The 15867-nt window shown below is 59.2% G+C and overlaps 1 protein-coding gene across 1 annotated transcript in view; it reads left to right on the top strand.

Annotated features, from left to right (window-relative positions):
* The first annotated feature begins 904 nt into the window (after positions 1-904).
* Positions 905-15867, top strand: part of MFSD10 (major facilitator superfamily domain containing 10) — a 631579-nt gene continuing 616616 nt past the window's right edge. The window contains exons 1-2 of the mRNA XM_032395626.1: positions 905-915; positions 2895-2897. The gene's annotated coding sequence lies outside the window, so the exon portion shown is untranslated. The remainder of the gene's footprint in view (positions 916-2894; positions 2898-15867) is intronic.

Here is a 15867-nt window from a genome sequence, read left to right as displayed (position 1 = left end):
AGAGACTAAGGTCCCAGCGATTGAGATGCCGTCGACCCCCGGGATCCTCCTTCCCGGTGGATGGGGAGAAGATGGGGGCGCTGAGGCCGGAGGAGGGACTGTCTTGCCTGAGGTCACCTGCTGGGGGGGGCTGGATGGCACCAGGAGCCAGCTCTGCACGGGGTCCCCAAGGCCTGTGAGCGGGAGTCATGGTGGACGAGGAGGAAACCCAGCTGAGTCACATGGCCGTGGAGACTGAAGCATTCCTGCAGCATCATGACTTTTCTTGGAAGAAAGAAATGACAGCCACCCAGCGGGGTAGGTGTTGATTTAAATGACACCATACATGAGAAAGAAGTTTGCACTCATCAATACGACCTGCCCAGAGGCCTTTTTTAATGACAGCACTGGACTCTGCCCACCGAGCGGGTCAAAGACAACGCCCATGATAAACAGCCTGAGGACCTAAACCTGGACTAATTCCACCCTCGCAGGTCTCCGCAGGGTCTCGGGTTCAAGGAGTGAAGGAACAGCATGCTTTCACGTCACAGGGACCTGTCAGGAGCGTGTCTTAGGGAGGGGCTGCCTCAGGCCTATCCGCAGCTCGGACGCGGCCCTGAGACCCGAGTCACCCCAACCTTCCCTGCGGCTGCGTCCACCGTGAGGAAGAGTTCCCGGCCTGGGGACAAGGACACATGGGAGGGGGCCAGCGGATGCCACTCTCAGCGAGGCGGGACGGCATGCTGGTGAGGGGCGTGGGCCCTTGACCTTGACAGCCCCAGCATGGAGCCAGCCAAGTGTCCTTGGTGGAACGTTGCTCAAGCATTCTCGGTAGAACGGGGAGGAGCCATGAGATGTGGTGTCAGGGTCCACCTCACCCTACCTGGCTCGGCCCCCTCTGGTCACTGTCGTCCCCACTGCCGGGCTCCCGGGTGGGTGGGACATGAGGACTGGGGAGGGTGTGGGTGCCGCGCAGAAGCAGCCTGTCAGGCTTTCGGGGAGTCGGACGGTGGTGTGGCCCTGCCACCCTCCGCAGCCCCATGGGACACGACAGCCTGCCTTCCGGGTCCCCAGACAGGGACCATCAGCCGGGCCAGCTTTATTACAGAGTGTGCAGTGGGTTTTCTTGGGTGAGGGGAGGCGCTCGGTGCTGTTCTCACCAGGAGGGACACGAGCCAGCGTGCGGTCATGACACTGGAAAAGACCTGGTCTGAGCCGGGCCACGCCGTTCTGCGCCCTGCTTCTGAGCGGCCTCGGGCAAATGCCTTACGCAATCGTGCCTCGTTTCCTCCCCTAAACATAGGCTCAGGCACGGGAGTGGTGGGGACGTTCCCTCGAGGTGCACCGTGTCCCCTTCCCGCTGACCTCCAAGTCCAGTCACAACTCCTGTCCGACGGCTGGACCCAGAGCGGGCAATCTGGGTCTGCCTTTTCCAGCAGGACGTGAAAACCCAGCCAGGAGGGGCTGGAACGCCGTGACAATGACCATCTCAACAACTTCCGCTGGCCGTGCCCATCGCTCATCTCCTGCCACGTGCATAAATTGCTTCGGGGTAGATTCTCAGGGAAATGGTTACCTAGCACCTTCTTGAAGCATCTGCCCCCCCCCCCCCCAGTGTCGGGGGTTGCGTCCCGAGGTGGCTGGGGCTGGTGTCCGTTTGCGTCCTATTCTGCCTTGTTTGGGGTGCATGCCGGAAGTGTCTCCAGAAGCTCCAGGCTGGTGTTCCCAGCACTACCCCGGACTCAGAAGGTGAGCCGCTCCCGGAGCCAGAGAGATGGGCGGGCATCTGTGGGGGGCACATTCTCTGCCAGCCCTGAGTCGGGCATTGCACGTGCGTTTTCTTATTGACTCCCTGCAAAAACCCGGTAAGGAAGGTACTTGCCCATTTGATCAGTGAGGACACAGGCGCAGGAAAGCGCTTGTCACAGAGAAAGTCACCTTTCCCTCCCCGCCCCTCTCCTTGGCCTTGCTCTCCCACCAGCACAGTGGCCCTCCGGCCAGGAGGTGCCCGCCCCCCTCAGAGTGCAAGGGAGGCCATTTCCTTGGCAACCAGGTCCCTGTGCCTCCCTTGGTGGAGCTGGCTTCATTGCCAGAAACCCCTCCCAAGACCCCCTCTTGGGGCACAGCGGAGCCGAGGGTCCACAGAGCCTCGCAGACGCAGGCCTCTGGGCACCTCTCAGGGCCCCCACCCTTGAGGGCTGTGGGTGGAATTTTAAGCTCAAGTATTCTTAAAAAGCACCCATGTGGCTTAGTTAAACCTCCTAAAATAATCGCAGTCAAGCAATTACTCCTTTGAAAGGCGTTCGGAGGTGTTGAGATCCAGGCTCACATTTTTCATGACAAAAGCAAGTCCCTTTGTGTGCAGAGCCTGGGGGGGACTCAGCTCCGTTCCACAGGTGCTCCAGGGACACCGTGGGTGCTCCCCGTGTGCCTGCTCCCCTTCTCCTGGCCCACCTCCCACACCTCGCAGGCAGAGTCAGGGAGCCTGAGGATAAGAGAGGAAGTGAGAGGGAGAGAGAAAGTCGGCTCTCTCCGACTGCCAGCTGAGGAAAGAGCGAGTTTGCAGAGCAGGCGTTTTCCTGGCTTGCAGGGCGGCTGCCCCGGGCTCTCTGGGCCAAGCTGCCTCCATCGTCAGGGGCAGCAGCAGAAGAGCCCAGAAGTGCAGGTCCTCAGGCTCTGATCCCCAGGCTCTTGAGATGCACCCCTCCCCCAGCCCACGGAGCCAGACTTCCCTCCAGTCCTCTCTGCCTGTGGCTCTGTCTCTCTCCCTCCCTCCTTTCCTTCCTCAAGAAGCCCTGCCTCCCTGCAGACAGGGAGGGTCACAATGCCCTCGCGGAGCTCAGTGTGCGCACAGACAGATGTCCATGACCACAGGCTTATAAGGTTGTGACAGAGTGAGGGCCCGGGATTCAGAGGGGGTGGCTATCTCTCTCTTGGGGATCCAGGGAAACTTTATAGAGGAGGCAGATGGAACATCAGATTACTATATGGCAAAGGCCCCTCCACCCCCATGGGCACCACAGTGATGCTGGGCCCAGCCATGGACTTGCTTTGGCCAGTAGGATATGGGTGGAAATGACAGCAGGTGCGTTCAGGGCCTAAGCCTTAAGAAACAGTGCGTGGTTCTGCTTGTCTGTCTGGGAGCTTCCAACCTCCACCATGAGAAGGACCTGCCTGGGTGGTCCGCTGCTCCTGGAGAGAGGGACACAATGTCTGCAGCTAAGCCCACCCATGCCCAGCTCTGAGCAGCCAAACCCCAGCCAGCTGCAGACTCACGCGCAAGAAAGAAACGTGTTCTGTTGTAAGCCACTGTGTTGTGATGATTCCTTAGGCAGCACTGTTGTGACCAGAGCTAACTGATGCAAGGTGGCCCTTGTTCTGGGCCTTAAACCCAGCAGGGGTTGGCTGGGGTGGGGAGAGAGCCAGGCAAGGGAAGCATGCAGAGAGGCTGGGCTGGGCCTGATCCTGGGGCTCTGCTCACTCTGCAAACTGCTCCCACTCTGGCGAGGCCCAGGATGCTCTCCTTGCACCTGCCATCTAGCGTGCGCAGGGGGCAGGCATCATCCCCAGCTCTGCTGAGACAGGGCGGGAGGTGCACCCAGACTCGGGTTCTGCTGAACCTCCTCCCTCGGGGCCCATCTCTTACCTAAACACTTCATTTTAGGACAACACAGCCCCCGTTATCTCCCCATGGGGAGTGTGGGTTGCAGCCTAAATGGACAGTCGTTGACTCTCCACCAGCCCCCACCCGATTCTCCATCAGATCCCACCTGATTCTCTGCCCAGCCCCCTGCCACTGGGCCTTTGCCTGTGCTGTTTCCTCCACCTGGAAGGACAGTCCTCTCCCAGCCTTTCCTTCCCACAACCCCTCTGCTTGCGACACTCCCCATCCTTCAGAACTGCATCCTCACGCCGCCTGCCCTGGAATGGGCCTCCAGCCGGCCAGCAGTGGCCTCCCCCCGCCGCCGCTCGGGGCATTACTCCACCTGTCAGAAGGCGTCAGTCCACGCGTCCATTGTTAGGGTGACGTTGCAGGCAGGGGTCCTCAGACTTGGGTGCGCCCAGACTACCAGGGCCTGTGCGGGATGCAGATTCCCAGGCCCCCCGACAACTGACGTCATTTGGTTTAGGCAAGGGACCCTGGGATCTGCATTTCGTCAGCCACAGGCTCGAGAAACGGCGCCCCAGGCAGAAGGGTCTGTGTCTGGCTCACCCCTCACGCCCCCCTTCCCACACCCAGCAGGGCACACAGCCGGTTGTTTGTCCGAGGACACCGGCCCCCTCCTCCATCAGAGCTCCGTGCCCAGAGGACATTCCAAGCTGTCAGCCTTGGAGAAGAAGAGAAATGGACTGTTTCCCCCTTTAGAAGGAACACTTCATTTTGGTCCCATCACTTGGCTGTGTTCTGGATCCCTGCCTGGCAGAAGGGGAGGGGAGGGGGCATAGACCAGACGGACGCAAGCCTGCAGGCCTGCCTCGTGGGTCCAGGCCTGTCCAGAATCTGTCAGGCCCACCCCCGCCTCTGTCCCGGGGCCCTGGGATTCATTCCAGGAGCTGGGCCCTGAGGACCAGGCTGCCCCGGGGCAGGCTGATGACTCGGCCCTTCCCTCTAGGCCGGCCCAGAAAGAGACCTCTCTCAGTTCCCTCCCCGCGCCCAGCTCTGCGGGTCTCCTCTCTAGAGGGGCTGACAGCAGCTGGGTCTCCTCCTTCTGCAAGAGCCTGCAGGCCAAACACACTCTCTTCTCCTGGAGCCACAGACCCGATCCAATCACGTGAACCTGTGGATCTCAGGGCCTGGGTCGCCTTGGGTGACCACCAAATGTTAGCTCCCTCCTCCCCCCGGCCAGAGCTGAGGAACCAGCAGGCCCCACGTGCCCCCACCCACACCAGGACACAGGGCCACCCTTGGGCCGCACCAGCCCCAGGGCTGGTCCTCTCTGTGCGGTGGGGGTGTTGTGGCTGCAAAGCGGGTCCCAGATTCCTTCTCCCGGCTTTTAAACCCATGGAGGAGACCCACAGAGTTCAACCTGAAGAACAAAATTAGTCCTGCAAAATAAAATCCAGCTCCTAATGGCATTTACTATTACCCCATTCTGTAGCTCTCAGTGCTGTGCGTGGAAATTTATGGCTTGGAAGAGAGAACTTCTACTCCCAGGGCTCAAACAGAAAAGGCCTGAGTAATTCCAAAACAAATTAACTCCCAATTAACCAGCTTATCTCAAAAGGTGGGGTGGGGGAGGAAAGCAAACACTAACTTGATTCCTTCCATGTATTTAAACATTACTTTGAACAATGGAGTGGCTATTTATACACATACACCCATTAAAATCCCGAGGTCTGAACAATTAGTCCCCGCCTTCCAGAACAACCGTCTACTGACTTGTTAAAGAAAGTATCAATTTCCCAGATAAATAAACCCTTCTTAACCTGTCTGTAAACCAGTTTTTTGCATTTACTTCGACTGAACCGCGATTATTCTCATACGTCCTTATTCTGTCTCTCACCCAGAAGAGAAACAGAAATGCTAACTCACGGCTTACCTCCGTTGCTCTCGTGTAAACTTTACTCTGTCCTTGTTCCCACGCTCTCAAACATGTCTTCCCTGTCTCCTAAGTCCTGAGCACCTGCTGGGCTCCCTGTGTGTGTATAAGCGGAGAAATCCCCCGTGAGCTGTCCACGCTTATTGTCCTGTTCAGAGCCCATCAAAAAGACCAGAGGACAAACCATATGCCCAAATCCTTACCCATGCTGGCAAGTGTGGGTGAGTGGCCCCCCCAGGCCCCCAGTCGTGCAGTTCAAGTGGGCCTGCACTGGGGAGGAGATGGAGCAAGGGCCCGGGGAATCTGGGGACAAGCAGGGGCAAGGCGGGGTTGGCGAGGGGGAAGAAATGGCGTGCCACTCGGGAAGCCTCTGGATGCCTCCTCAGGACACCGGGATGCGCTCTCGGTGAGCCGTGGGGAGCCAGCCGTGAGGGGACTATTCAAGTGCATGATTTTCTTTCTCCAAGGTGAAAACGGCTTTCATAAAGGCAACACATATTTGCAGGAAAACATTCAGATAATGCAGAAAAATAAACAGAAGGGAGTGGAAGTCACCTCCAGGCCCACCACCTAGAGGTAAGAATCACCAGGAACTTTGCGATCAGCGTCCTTCTAGAGGTCGATCCCTGCGTGTGCATACCGACCCCCATGCAGGAACACGCTGGTGCGCTCCTCCACGTTCTGCGACCTGCTGTCCCGCGGTGGATTCCCACGCCCGGCTGTGGGCCCAGGGCTGCCCCATCGCCTGAAATCCCACCATAGTCCCGGGAAGAAAGGACCCAAATGCACGTACTGGATCCTCCAGAGAAGCACATTTCAAGGTGTCCAGTTTCTCAGCATCAGAAACAGCCCTGCACAGAGCGCAGCAGGTGGGAGGACAACAGGGGCTCAGAGCGACTCAGAAGCTGCACAGGTGGAGCTGAGGACCCCGCGTGGAAGGAGAGAAGGTGGGGAGGGGGCAGGACATGGGAGGTGGAGGCCCAAACCCCACCCGAGGCCCCAGAGACCGGGACCCCCCGCACATCCCAGGGAAGGCCGCACGCCAGATCCCGAGGGGCCTGGAGCACCCAGCACACCGCTGTGAAATTTCACCACTCGGGGAGCTCGGTTCCAGGGGACAATGGAAATAAGTCTCCACCCAGGATCGTGGGCATCAGAAGTCATTCAGACTTGTCTGTTGTCACCTTGGAAGCAGGGGCAGGGTGGAGCATCCGGGCTCAAGAGGGCACACCCACCCCGAATTCTATACCCAGCTCTCTGGCCACGCGGCGCCTGCCGAAAGGCACTGCCCACACCAGGACGCCCCGAAGGACGTGCACCAGAGGGTGGGAGACAGCAAAGAGGAAGGCCTGGGCTCTAGGACACAGGGGCTCATCAGGGGAGACAGGGAGGCTTTCCCAGGCGGACGCCAAGCCACGGAGAGCAGGCGGGAGAAGGCGTCTCCGGGAAAACTGGGCTGGAGGAGTCCCGCTGCGGGGAGCACTGAGGAGGAGCCGTGCTCCCACCGCTTTGTTGAGACGTTCGGGCAAGACTTGGTGACGGGACACAGAACTCAGCACACAGAACGCAGGGCTTAACACGAGGGAAAGTGCATGTCTTGCTCAAGGACGACCACGGTTCACCACGGAGAGAGGGAGAGTATTGACGGAGACACAGCTGCGATTTGACTGGAGAATTGATTTATTGATTAAACCTGATTGAAAAGATTTACTCAAACGTTGACATATTGATAAATATTGAATAGAAACGTAATCCAAGATGTGATGTCAGTGATCGCACTACATGGGGCGGCGAGTAGGAAAGGGCCGTGGGGCCCAGAGAGAATTCAGCGCGCACCTGTCATCAAGAACGTCAAGAGGTGGAGTCCAAAAGTAAACGTCAAATGCAGCACGATGAGCATGTGGTTTGGAAACAGGGAGGAACACGCCAAGCTGATAAAACCAGACCCAAACCAAGCCAGATGGGAATTTGGAAGCCTTTGCTTCCAGGGACGGGAAGGTGGGGAGATCAGGGCTTATGGTAAAGCTTGAAGAGCGATCTGGCTTTGAATGATGCACTTAGCATATTGCTTCCATAAAAGGGAATTTTAAAGTAGAGGACAAGAGGGAACGTGCGGATTTAGAAGCCGGTCAGGAGCATCCTTTCCTCAGTCGTGTAGCTTCTGCCTGAGACAGGGTGTGAGCATGGGAGCCCCCAGACCCACGGAGCCCTGACCAGCCCACCGATGCGGGCGGTGACTGCAAGAGCCTTGGCGGGTGCAGACAGATGGACCACAGCTGCGGCCCGGCGGGGGTGGGGACGAGGAGGAGGCCGGGGCGGCACAGGAGGCCCCCCGAGGCTCCCAGACCAGGACGGATCCGGACTGCAGGTAATTTAAGTGACTGCTGATGTGCAGCCCCACTCTCCCCCTGTGGAACCTTCCTGACCTCGAGACTGGAAAACAATTGTGTAAATTGCTTTAAAAATGGGTTTTTCAGAAACGCCTCCTGGTCACTGCCCTAAGGAGGGAGAAGCGCTGACTCAGGGGTCCTCGGCGGCCAGTCTGCTGGTTAGAGACAGAGGCTACTCCCCGCCCAGGGTGCAGAGAGGGGCAATATTGCTTCCCAAAAGCCCTCAGCCAGTGTCCAGCCTGAGCTCCTGCTAAGGCCCGGGCTGGGCGGCCACAGACAGCAGACGGGGTCCAGAGTTCACCCACACCGTGGGAATCTGGGGACCCCAGCTGGGCCGCAGAACCCTGTCCCTGCAGAGGGGCTCCTCCGAGGTTGTCACACGACTTTCCGAGGCCCCAGAGATCCCCGGCCTGAACTGGGGGTCACCACAGAGCTCCAGTGGCATGTCCCGAGAGCATCTGGTGTCCCTGCACAGTGAGACCATGGTCTGAGAAAAAAGCGGACATGGCAGGATCTCTGGGAATGTGGCCGGCACCCGCCAGGTGTCCCCCACTGCGCCCACGGCATCCCCACATCTACTGAGCAGGTGCCCAAGGGGGAGGGGGTGCCCCTACCAAGGCAAGGGAGCTGACCCCAGTCTGGGAAGGATCTGGGTGGCTGGACAAGTCCAGAGTGGAGGGTGGGTCAGCCAGGACCCGGCTCACACCAGGGCCGGTGCTCCCGGGGGAGTCTGCCCTGAATGGCGGGGGCTGGACCCGAGCCCAGGGCCCCTGAGAGGACAGGACTCTGAGACTCACTCCACACCCAGCCTGGGGCCCCAGGCACGCAGCAGCGTTAGAGTAAACCAGGCAGGCAGGGTGGGCCCCCTCTGGGTGCTCAGGGCCTCCCTACCTGGCCTTGGGGCCACCGCGTGTGCCCGGGACAGAAGCACCACAGTCCTCCCCAGGCCACCACACTTAGCTGGTCAGAGTCCTGCTCGGTGAGCAGTGAGGAGCCCGGGACAGGGAAGACCATGAGCAGTGGGCGCACTGCAACAGCTCCGTGTGAGCCCGGATGACACCTCCGCCCAAGTCGCTCAGGAATAACGACGAAGTGGGCATGCCCACCTGAGACATTCGAGCTCTTGGTGGTAATTTCAGTGAGAACCTGCAGAGTTTGCTAAAAATGCAGGTTCCCAGGCCCCGGGTCTAGCAATTCTGACCCCGGGGGTCTGAGGTGGGCCCAGGGATCTGCATTTATTATATCAGTAGTCAATAGTCTTACTGTGGATCAAGGACATCTAAGCCATTGTTCATGCCGTTCCCCCACCTGTAACCCTCCTCCTCTTCTCGGTCCTCCCCTCCCCCTCCCTCTCCCCCCTCCCCCTTCTCTGTCCCTCTTTCTCCCCATCCTCCCCCTCCACCCCCTTCTCCCTATTGGTCAAATTTCAACTTTGCCTTCAAGACCAGGTTCCGATATCGCCTTGGGCGGCCCTCTGGCCCCAGGCTGGACCAGGTGTCTCCGCATGCCCCCAGCCTCCCAGCACCCCTCATTCAGGACAGCGGCCCCACAATGTGGTGACTCCCATCGGCTTCCCAGCACGCAGTAGGCACACAGCAAAGGTACTGGCTGAACAGCCCCTTGTTTCCAGCTCACAGATCCTCTCCAACGGCTTCCCCAGGGCGGAGGCCCCCGGCAGGTGCCTCCCGGGGGGGCCGGAACGCTCCGTCCCTCTGCCCCCCCACCCACGACAGCAGCCCCTCCTGTCAAGGCCCGGTCAGGAGGCAAGAAGGGAGCATAACGGTGCCTGACGCGGCCCAAAGGAGGGCCTGACTCCAGGTGGCGCTGGAAAATTCCCTCAGTGCTGGGAGCCAGAGGCCCGCTCCAGGGAATTAGGCCGTCGGGATGATCCCAAAGCCTGGGACACCACATGCATCCATGGGGCCCGGAGATGCTCTGTTCTACCCCAGAGGCTGGAGAGGAGGTCGAGATTCAGGGCCAAGGGAAGGAAGGGTCGGACTGGGTCCCCTCGCTCTGTACCTTTAGTGTGTGGGGGAACTGAGGCAGGCGGGGAGAGGGGCACAGTGGTGACGATGACCCTCGGGTGGCCCTCACTCCATGCCCAGCCAGTGTCCCTGTACCAAACCCTCACAAGGACCCCATGAGGGGCAGGGGGACCCTATAATGACTCCGTCCCCAGTCTGCTGGCTCCTGGCCCTCCCCGAAGTGTCAGACCTGACCGGATGGGGGCTCTCCGGCCTCGACGGACCAGAACATTTCCTCAGGCCTAGGGGTGGGGTGAGTCTAAGTCAGGAGGGCCCTCGTCCACTGCCCCTGCGCCTTCTTCTGGGAGAACAGCAGGCCGGGGGCAGGGCCTGGGCGGCATGCCTCGGGGCCCTGCTGAAGGTACGGGACAGTGGAGAGCAGAAGCCCCTCCGTGGGGCAGGCCCTAGGTTCCCCCCCGACCCCGGGGCTGCTCAGGACCTCAGAAATGTCACCAGAGGCCTGTGATGTGTTTTCGCCCCTGTAGTCTCCGGATTTAACCCCATCCCTGTTGTGGACACTGTCTGAGGCCAAGCTGTGCACGCCCCTGTGTGTGGCGTGTGGGTCAGAGGGTCTGTTTTCCATACACTCAGCCACACACCCCCGCCCTGCCCAGTTCTGGGGAAGCCAAGACCAAACACAGCGCTCTGTGGTGGGCGGGCGCCACACCCGTGCCCCCCGGAGTCACTTTAGAGCATGTGCGTTCGTGGGGCGGTGGCAGGAGAGAGGCAGGCCAGGGTCAGACAAGAGGTCAGGTCCCCCTCGGGCCCCACGGACATACTGCTCACACGTGGAAGAGCAGCCCCGAGTCTGCCCCCGGCCTGGAGGCCCAGCTGGGTCTCCTTCCCGGGGGTGCACTGGGGTCCCCCCAAATCAGCACTGAAGGTGCCACTTCTCACAGGGTCTCCAAAGGTCTGCCCCCCGAGGACGTGGCTTCGCCGGAAATGACCTTGCATCCCTGTCAAGTGCACCTTCTTCCTTCGTACCGAGTGGCTCAGGTCACCCCGCAGAGCCTCCAGCGGCCCCTGCCTGACCCATGCTGCCTGGGGCCATCCTGACGCCCCAGCTGCCTCGGGCTGTTCACCATCAAGCAGCTGAGAGGACAGAAGCACGTGAGCGGCCCTGGGGAGACTGGGGTACGGGGACGTTACCCTTCTCTCCCGAGAGAAGGCACGCTACTTCTCTCCTACACCTGTCGGGGTAGGAAGAGCTTTGCCCTCCCAAGCACATTACTGTTCTCATTTTCCAAATGGAGCGGGATTTCTTCATGGTTATAACCCGGCCATAAACCAGCCAGGGCCGTCAGCCCTCATCCCCTGCAGGCTCAGCCCTAGGACCCTGCCTCCACCCTGCATGCGTGCGAGCGTGCGAGCGTGGGCTTCGTGATCCTGCTGTGTGATGCACCGGGACGTCACACCGCTTGTGTTGGCATGTCCCAAATCAGCACGCAGGGTGCAAACCCTGTGAGCTGGGGAGCACCGTGCTCGAGCTGTATCTCGAGATCGCTGACACCCAGTTGTTCATTCACTCGATTCATAGTTATTGTCTGCCCACTGAGAGCAGGGAACATGCTGCTGAGCAAACCAGGACCCTCACCTACCCTCTCAGGGCTCCCAGAGGGGACAGAGCGAGCCAGAGCATCCACTGGTGCAGAAGCTCGGCTTATCAAGAGCATAGTGCGCCCCGGTGGGACGGAGCCCGGTTTTGGAAAAGCTGACCAGTGGCAAGGTTTGCTGGCCTGGGCAGGAGCTCTGGACAGCTGGGGCAGGGGTCTGCGTGGGATGGTCCCGTCCCCTGGGCCCTCGGCCACTCTGTTCCACCTCTATTCCTGGTACTGCTGACCAGCTCCCTGTGCCCTGAAGTCTCCAGATCCTTCCACCACTCTTGACTTGGGCCAGGGGCCAGGTCACGGTGGGCAGGATCAAGTTCCCCAAGCATCTCCAGAGGGGCCAGTGACACGGCCTGATGCTAACTCCCCACGGAGCCATCTTTGATTGCGGATGACGGGAGACAGGAGGGAGCCTGCAGACCGAGGCCTTCCCCTTCTCTCTCTGAGGGACTCTGCCAAGGCACGGCTCATCCAGATAACCCGTCTGGAGACATCCCACATGCCTCTGACAGCTCACTGGTAGCAATGGCTGGCAGGGGGATGTAAGCCTGGCACTGCTCCCCGTCGTTCCTGGCCTCCCTTCCCGTCTTCCTCCCTCTTGTTGCCTTGAGATGGCACCTCCCAAATAAACCGTTGGTCCTTAATCCTTGCCTCCGGCTCTGCTTTCAAGAGAGCTCAGCTAAGGGGCGCCTGGGTAGTTCAGTTGGTTAAGTGTCTGTCTCTTGATCTCAGCTCAGGTCTCTATCTCAGGGTCGTGAGTTCAAGCCCTGAATTGGGCTCCGCACTGGGCATGAAGTCTACTTTAAAAGAGAGAGAGAGAGAGAGAGAGCTCAGCTGGGGGTGGGGGCAGCAGAGGAAATTCCAGTCAGAGGGAACAGGCCGGGCAAGGACTCCCTGCAGGGGGGGTCCAAGCGGCCCAGGACTCGAAGGATGTCTGGTGGGACCTGAGTAATGGGGACAGAGCTGGCGGGGGTCTAGTGGGATATGGGAACAGGCCCCAGTGTTGGGGCCGGCCATCCTAGGTCTGACCCCGCTCTGCCATTTCTGAGCTCACTGAGGCAGGCTCCTTCATGTCCTGAGTGGCTGTTGCTGAGTGTCCAGGAGGGACAGTGACACCACTTCTTGAGGCTGCTGGGTGGTTGGGGCTGGGGGTCGGTCAGCAGTGAGGTTTGCAGGGAGGGTGGCCTCCTGGCCCTCTGACCTGCTCCTCCCCATAGCTCCAGACCCAGGAGCCAGAGCAGAGACAGCCCCCATTGGCCCAAAGGAAGGGCAGCCCTGCAAGGCAAGAAAGCAGGTACCCAGCACACACCCCTCACCTTCCCCCCAAGACTTCTCTCCAACTTTCCATCCGAATTCCATGTGTAAGTCAAGAGACACGCAGACCATTTGTTTCTCATTTGTCAGCGGCTGTGCGCTGGCCAAGGCTGCCCTGAGCCTTTCCTGAGTTCTTTCAAGTTTGTTTGTTGGCTTGTTTTTGTTCCAAGTCAGGAAACTTTTTTTTAAACCAAGACTAGTGAACTGGAAAGTGTGGAGTTCAAGCTTGGGTCAAATACCATGAGTTCAAGGTAGGCTCACGGCTCCAAGGAAGTGGTTCTATCCCTGCGCAATCACAAACGCATGCACACACTCACACTCACATGCAGGAGCGCACTCACACGCATACACACACTCACACTCACATGCAGGAGCGCACTCACACGCATACACACACACTCACATGCAGGAGCGCACTCACACGCATGCACACACTCACACTCACATGCAGGAGCGCACTCATGCGCATGTGCACACACATGCACACACTCACACACCGGTACACACTCGCTTGCACACACTTGCACATGCACACACTCACACCCACAGGCATGCACATACTCACACTCACACACATGTACACACTCACTTGCACACACTCACACATGCACATGCACACACTCACACCCACAGGCATGCACACGCTCACATTCACGTACATGTACACACTCACATGCATGCACACACTCACACCCACAGGCATGCACATACTCACACTCACACGCATACACACACACTCATGCACATGTGCACACACATGCACACACTCACATGCAGGAGCACAGTCACACGCATACACACACTCACACTCATGCACATGTGCACACACATGCACACACTCACACGTCGTTACACACTCACTTGCACGCGCTCACACATGCGCACGCACACACTCACACCCACAGGCATGCACATACACTCACACACATGTACACACCCACTTGCACACACTCACACATGCACACACACCCACAGGCATGCACACGCTCACATTCACGTACATGTACGCACTCACATGCATGCATACACTCACACATGCGCATGCACACACTCACACCCACAGGCACACACACACACACACTCACTTGCATGAGTGCACTCACACACACACAACTCACTGTCTCGTACACACATCCTGCAGACGGGCATGCACACACAGGGGTGTGCCTGATCAGATTCCCAGACACCCTCCTTTCCCTCAGGAAGGCAGGAAGGGCTGAGCAGGGCCCTGGGGGAGAGAGTAGGACTGAACGGTGACCCCCTCAGGCCTGGCCCTGTCCCTGTGAGGTGCTGTGGCTCTGAATGAACCCCTCTCACTGCGCGCCCCTCGGTCTCCCATCTGTGAAATGGGATCATCCTGCCTCCCCGGGCGCTGAGAGGGGCCGTTGAGAAGTCATAAATCAGTGCTTTGCAGCTGCTAAGTGTCCGCCCGATGATGACAACACTAGCACGCTGTGCTGGGGCCCAGGGCACAGACGACAAGCTGGGACCCAGGGGATGGGACCAGCGCCGTCAGGATCTGCTCTGTGATCTTGGGGACCCCTTATCCTCTCTGGGCCTCAGAGTCCCTTCACCGTCAGAGCACCACTGCCTTTCTCACTGCTGGGAGAGCCTGGCATGCCATGGTGGGGACACAGCCCTTCATCACCGCGCCATGAGGGAAACTGAGGCTCAAGTAAGGCGAAGGGACAGGACAAGGCCAGGGGGTGAGGCCCAAGGCCGTGGTAATGGTTTCAACTGCATCTGTAAGCGTGATGGCGGATTTCATGCGTCAGCTTGACTGAGCCACAGGATCACACACGACTCTGGGCGTGTTCAGGGAGGTTTCTGGGTGAGATTACTGAGATTAGCGTTTGAACCAGTGGACTGAGGGAAGCAGCTGGCTCTGTCCAGTGGGCGGCCTCGTCCAGCTGGGTGAAGGTAGTGACAGTGAACAGCAGCTACTACCTACCTTCACAGCAGCACCTCCGGGGGGGTTTGATCGAGGCACTGGGGACAACGGCTGGGCCCCGCTGACACATCAAACTGTCCATCACGGCTGGGCAGAGGCCACAGCTTAGAACAAGGAGGCCCAGCTGCCAGGTGCACATGACAGGGAGACTGGCTTCAGATGCAGCCTCAGGGTCCTCAGCAGGCCCTCAGTAAGTGCCCCCGCAGGGTCTGTCCTGGGTGGGGACAGCAGGGAGGACAGACCTCGTCTGCACTCTGGGTCAGGGCCTTCTGGGTTTGGGCTGCTGTGTAGGAGTCCCTGGGCAATGTGGGTGGGTTTGCAGCAGGTGGCTGGGTCGTGGGGGGGGAACTGCCCCCAAACCCGTTTTCCCTCTCCTGTCGGCTCGCGGGAGCCACTGTTCTGAAGACGCAAGCTGGCTCCTGGCTCCTCCCCTGACATCTGTCCACATGGTCAGCTGGGGAGGGAGGGCTTGTTCTCAACCACAGAGCTGACCATGTGATCTCCCAGTCTTAGCCTCTCAGGGGCTGAGGCTCACCAGGACTCGGGACCCCACCCAGGAGGGAGGGAGGACATGCAAGTGAGTCAGGCCTGGCTGAGCCCTGCCCCAGCAGTCCCTTCCTCATGGTCCCCCAGGATGAGCATGACAAGAAAGACAAGTTCCTGGGTGTCTTCATACAGAACAAGTTTGGGGCAATAGTGCCATACTTCTCATCATACTCACCTCCAGCCTCACTTCCTTCACCCAGGACCAGAAGGGCCAAATAATGCCACTGCTTCCAACAGCTGGGCCAGATATTAAGAAGGAAAGTACCAAGGTCAGGCCTGGCACTTTGGGGAGAGGTTATAAGATATCCACCATCAACCCATTCACCCACCTGTTTATCTACCCATCCACCCACCCATCCACTCATTCATCCACCCATCCATCCATCCACCCATCTACCCACTCATCCACCTATCCATCCACCAACCAAAAATCCATCCATCCACCACCTACCCATCCACCCACTCATCCACCCACTTACCCATCCATCTATCCACCCATTCATCCACCCATCCACC

Source organism: Phoca vitulina, unplaced genomic scaffold, assembly GCF_004348235.1.
Source record: "Phoca vitulina isolate PV1807 unplaced genomic scaffold, GSC_HSeal_1.0 scaffold85, whole genome shotgun sequence".
NCBI lineage: Eukaryota > Metazoa > Chordata > Mammalia > Carnivora > Phocidae > Phoca > Phoca vitulina.
The sequence above is the reverse complement of the archived record's forward strand: the minus strand, read 5'-3'. Positions and strand labels throughout refer to the sequence as shown.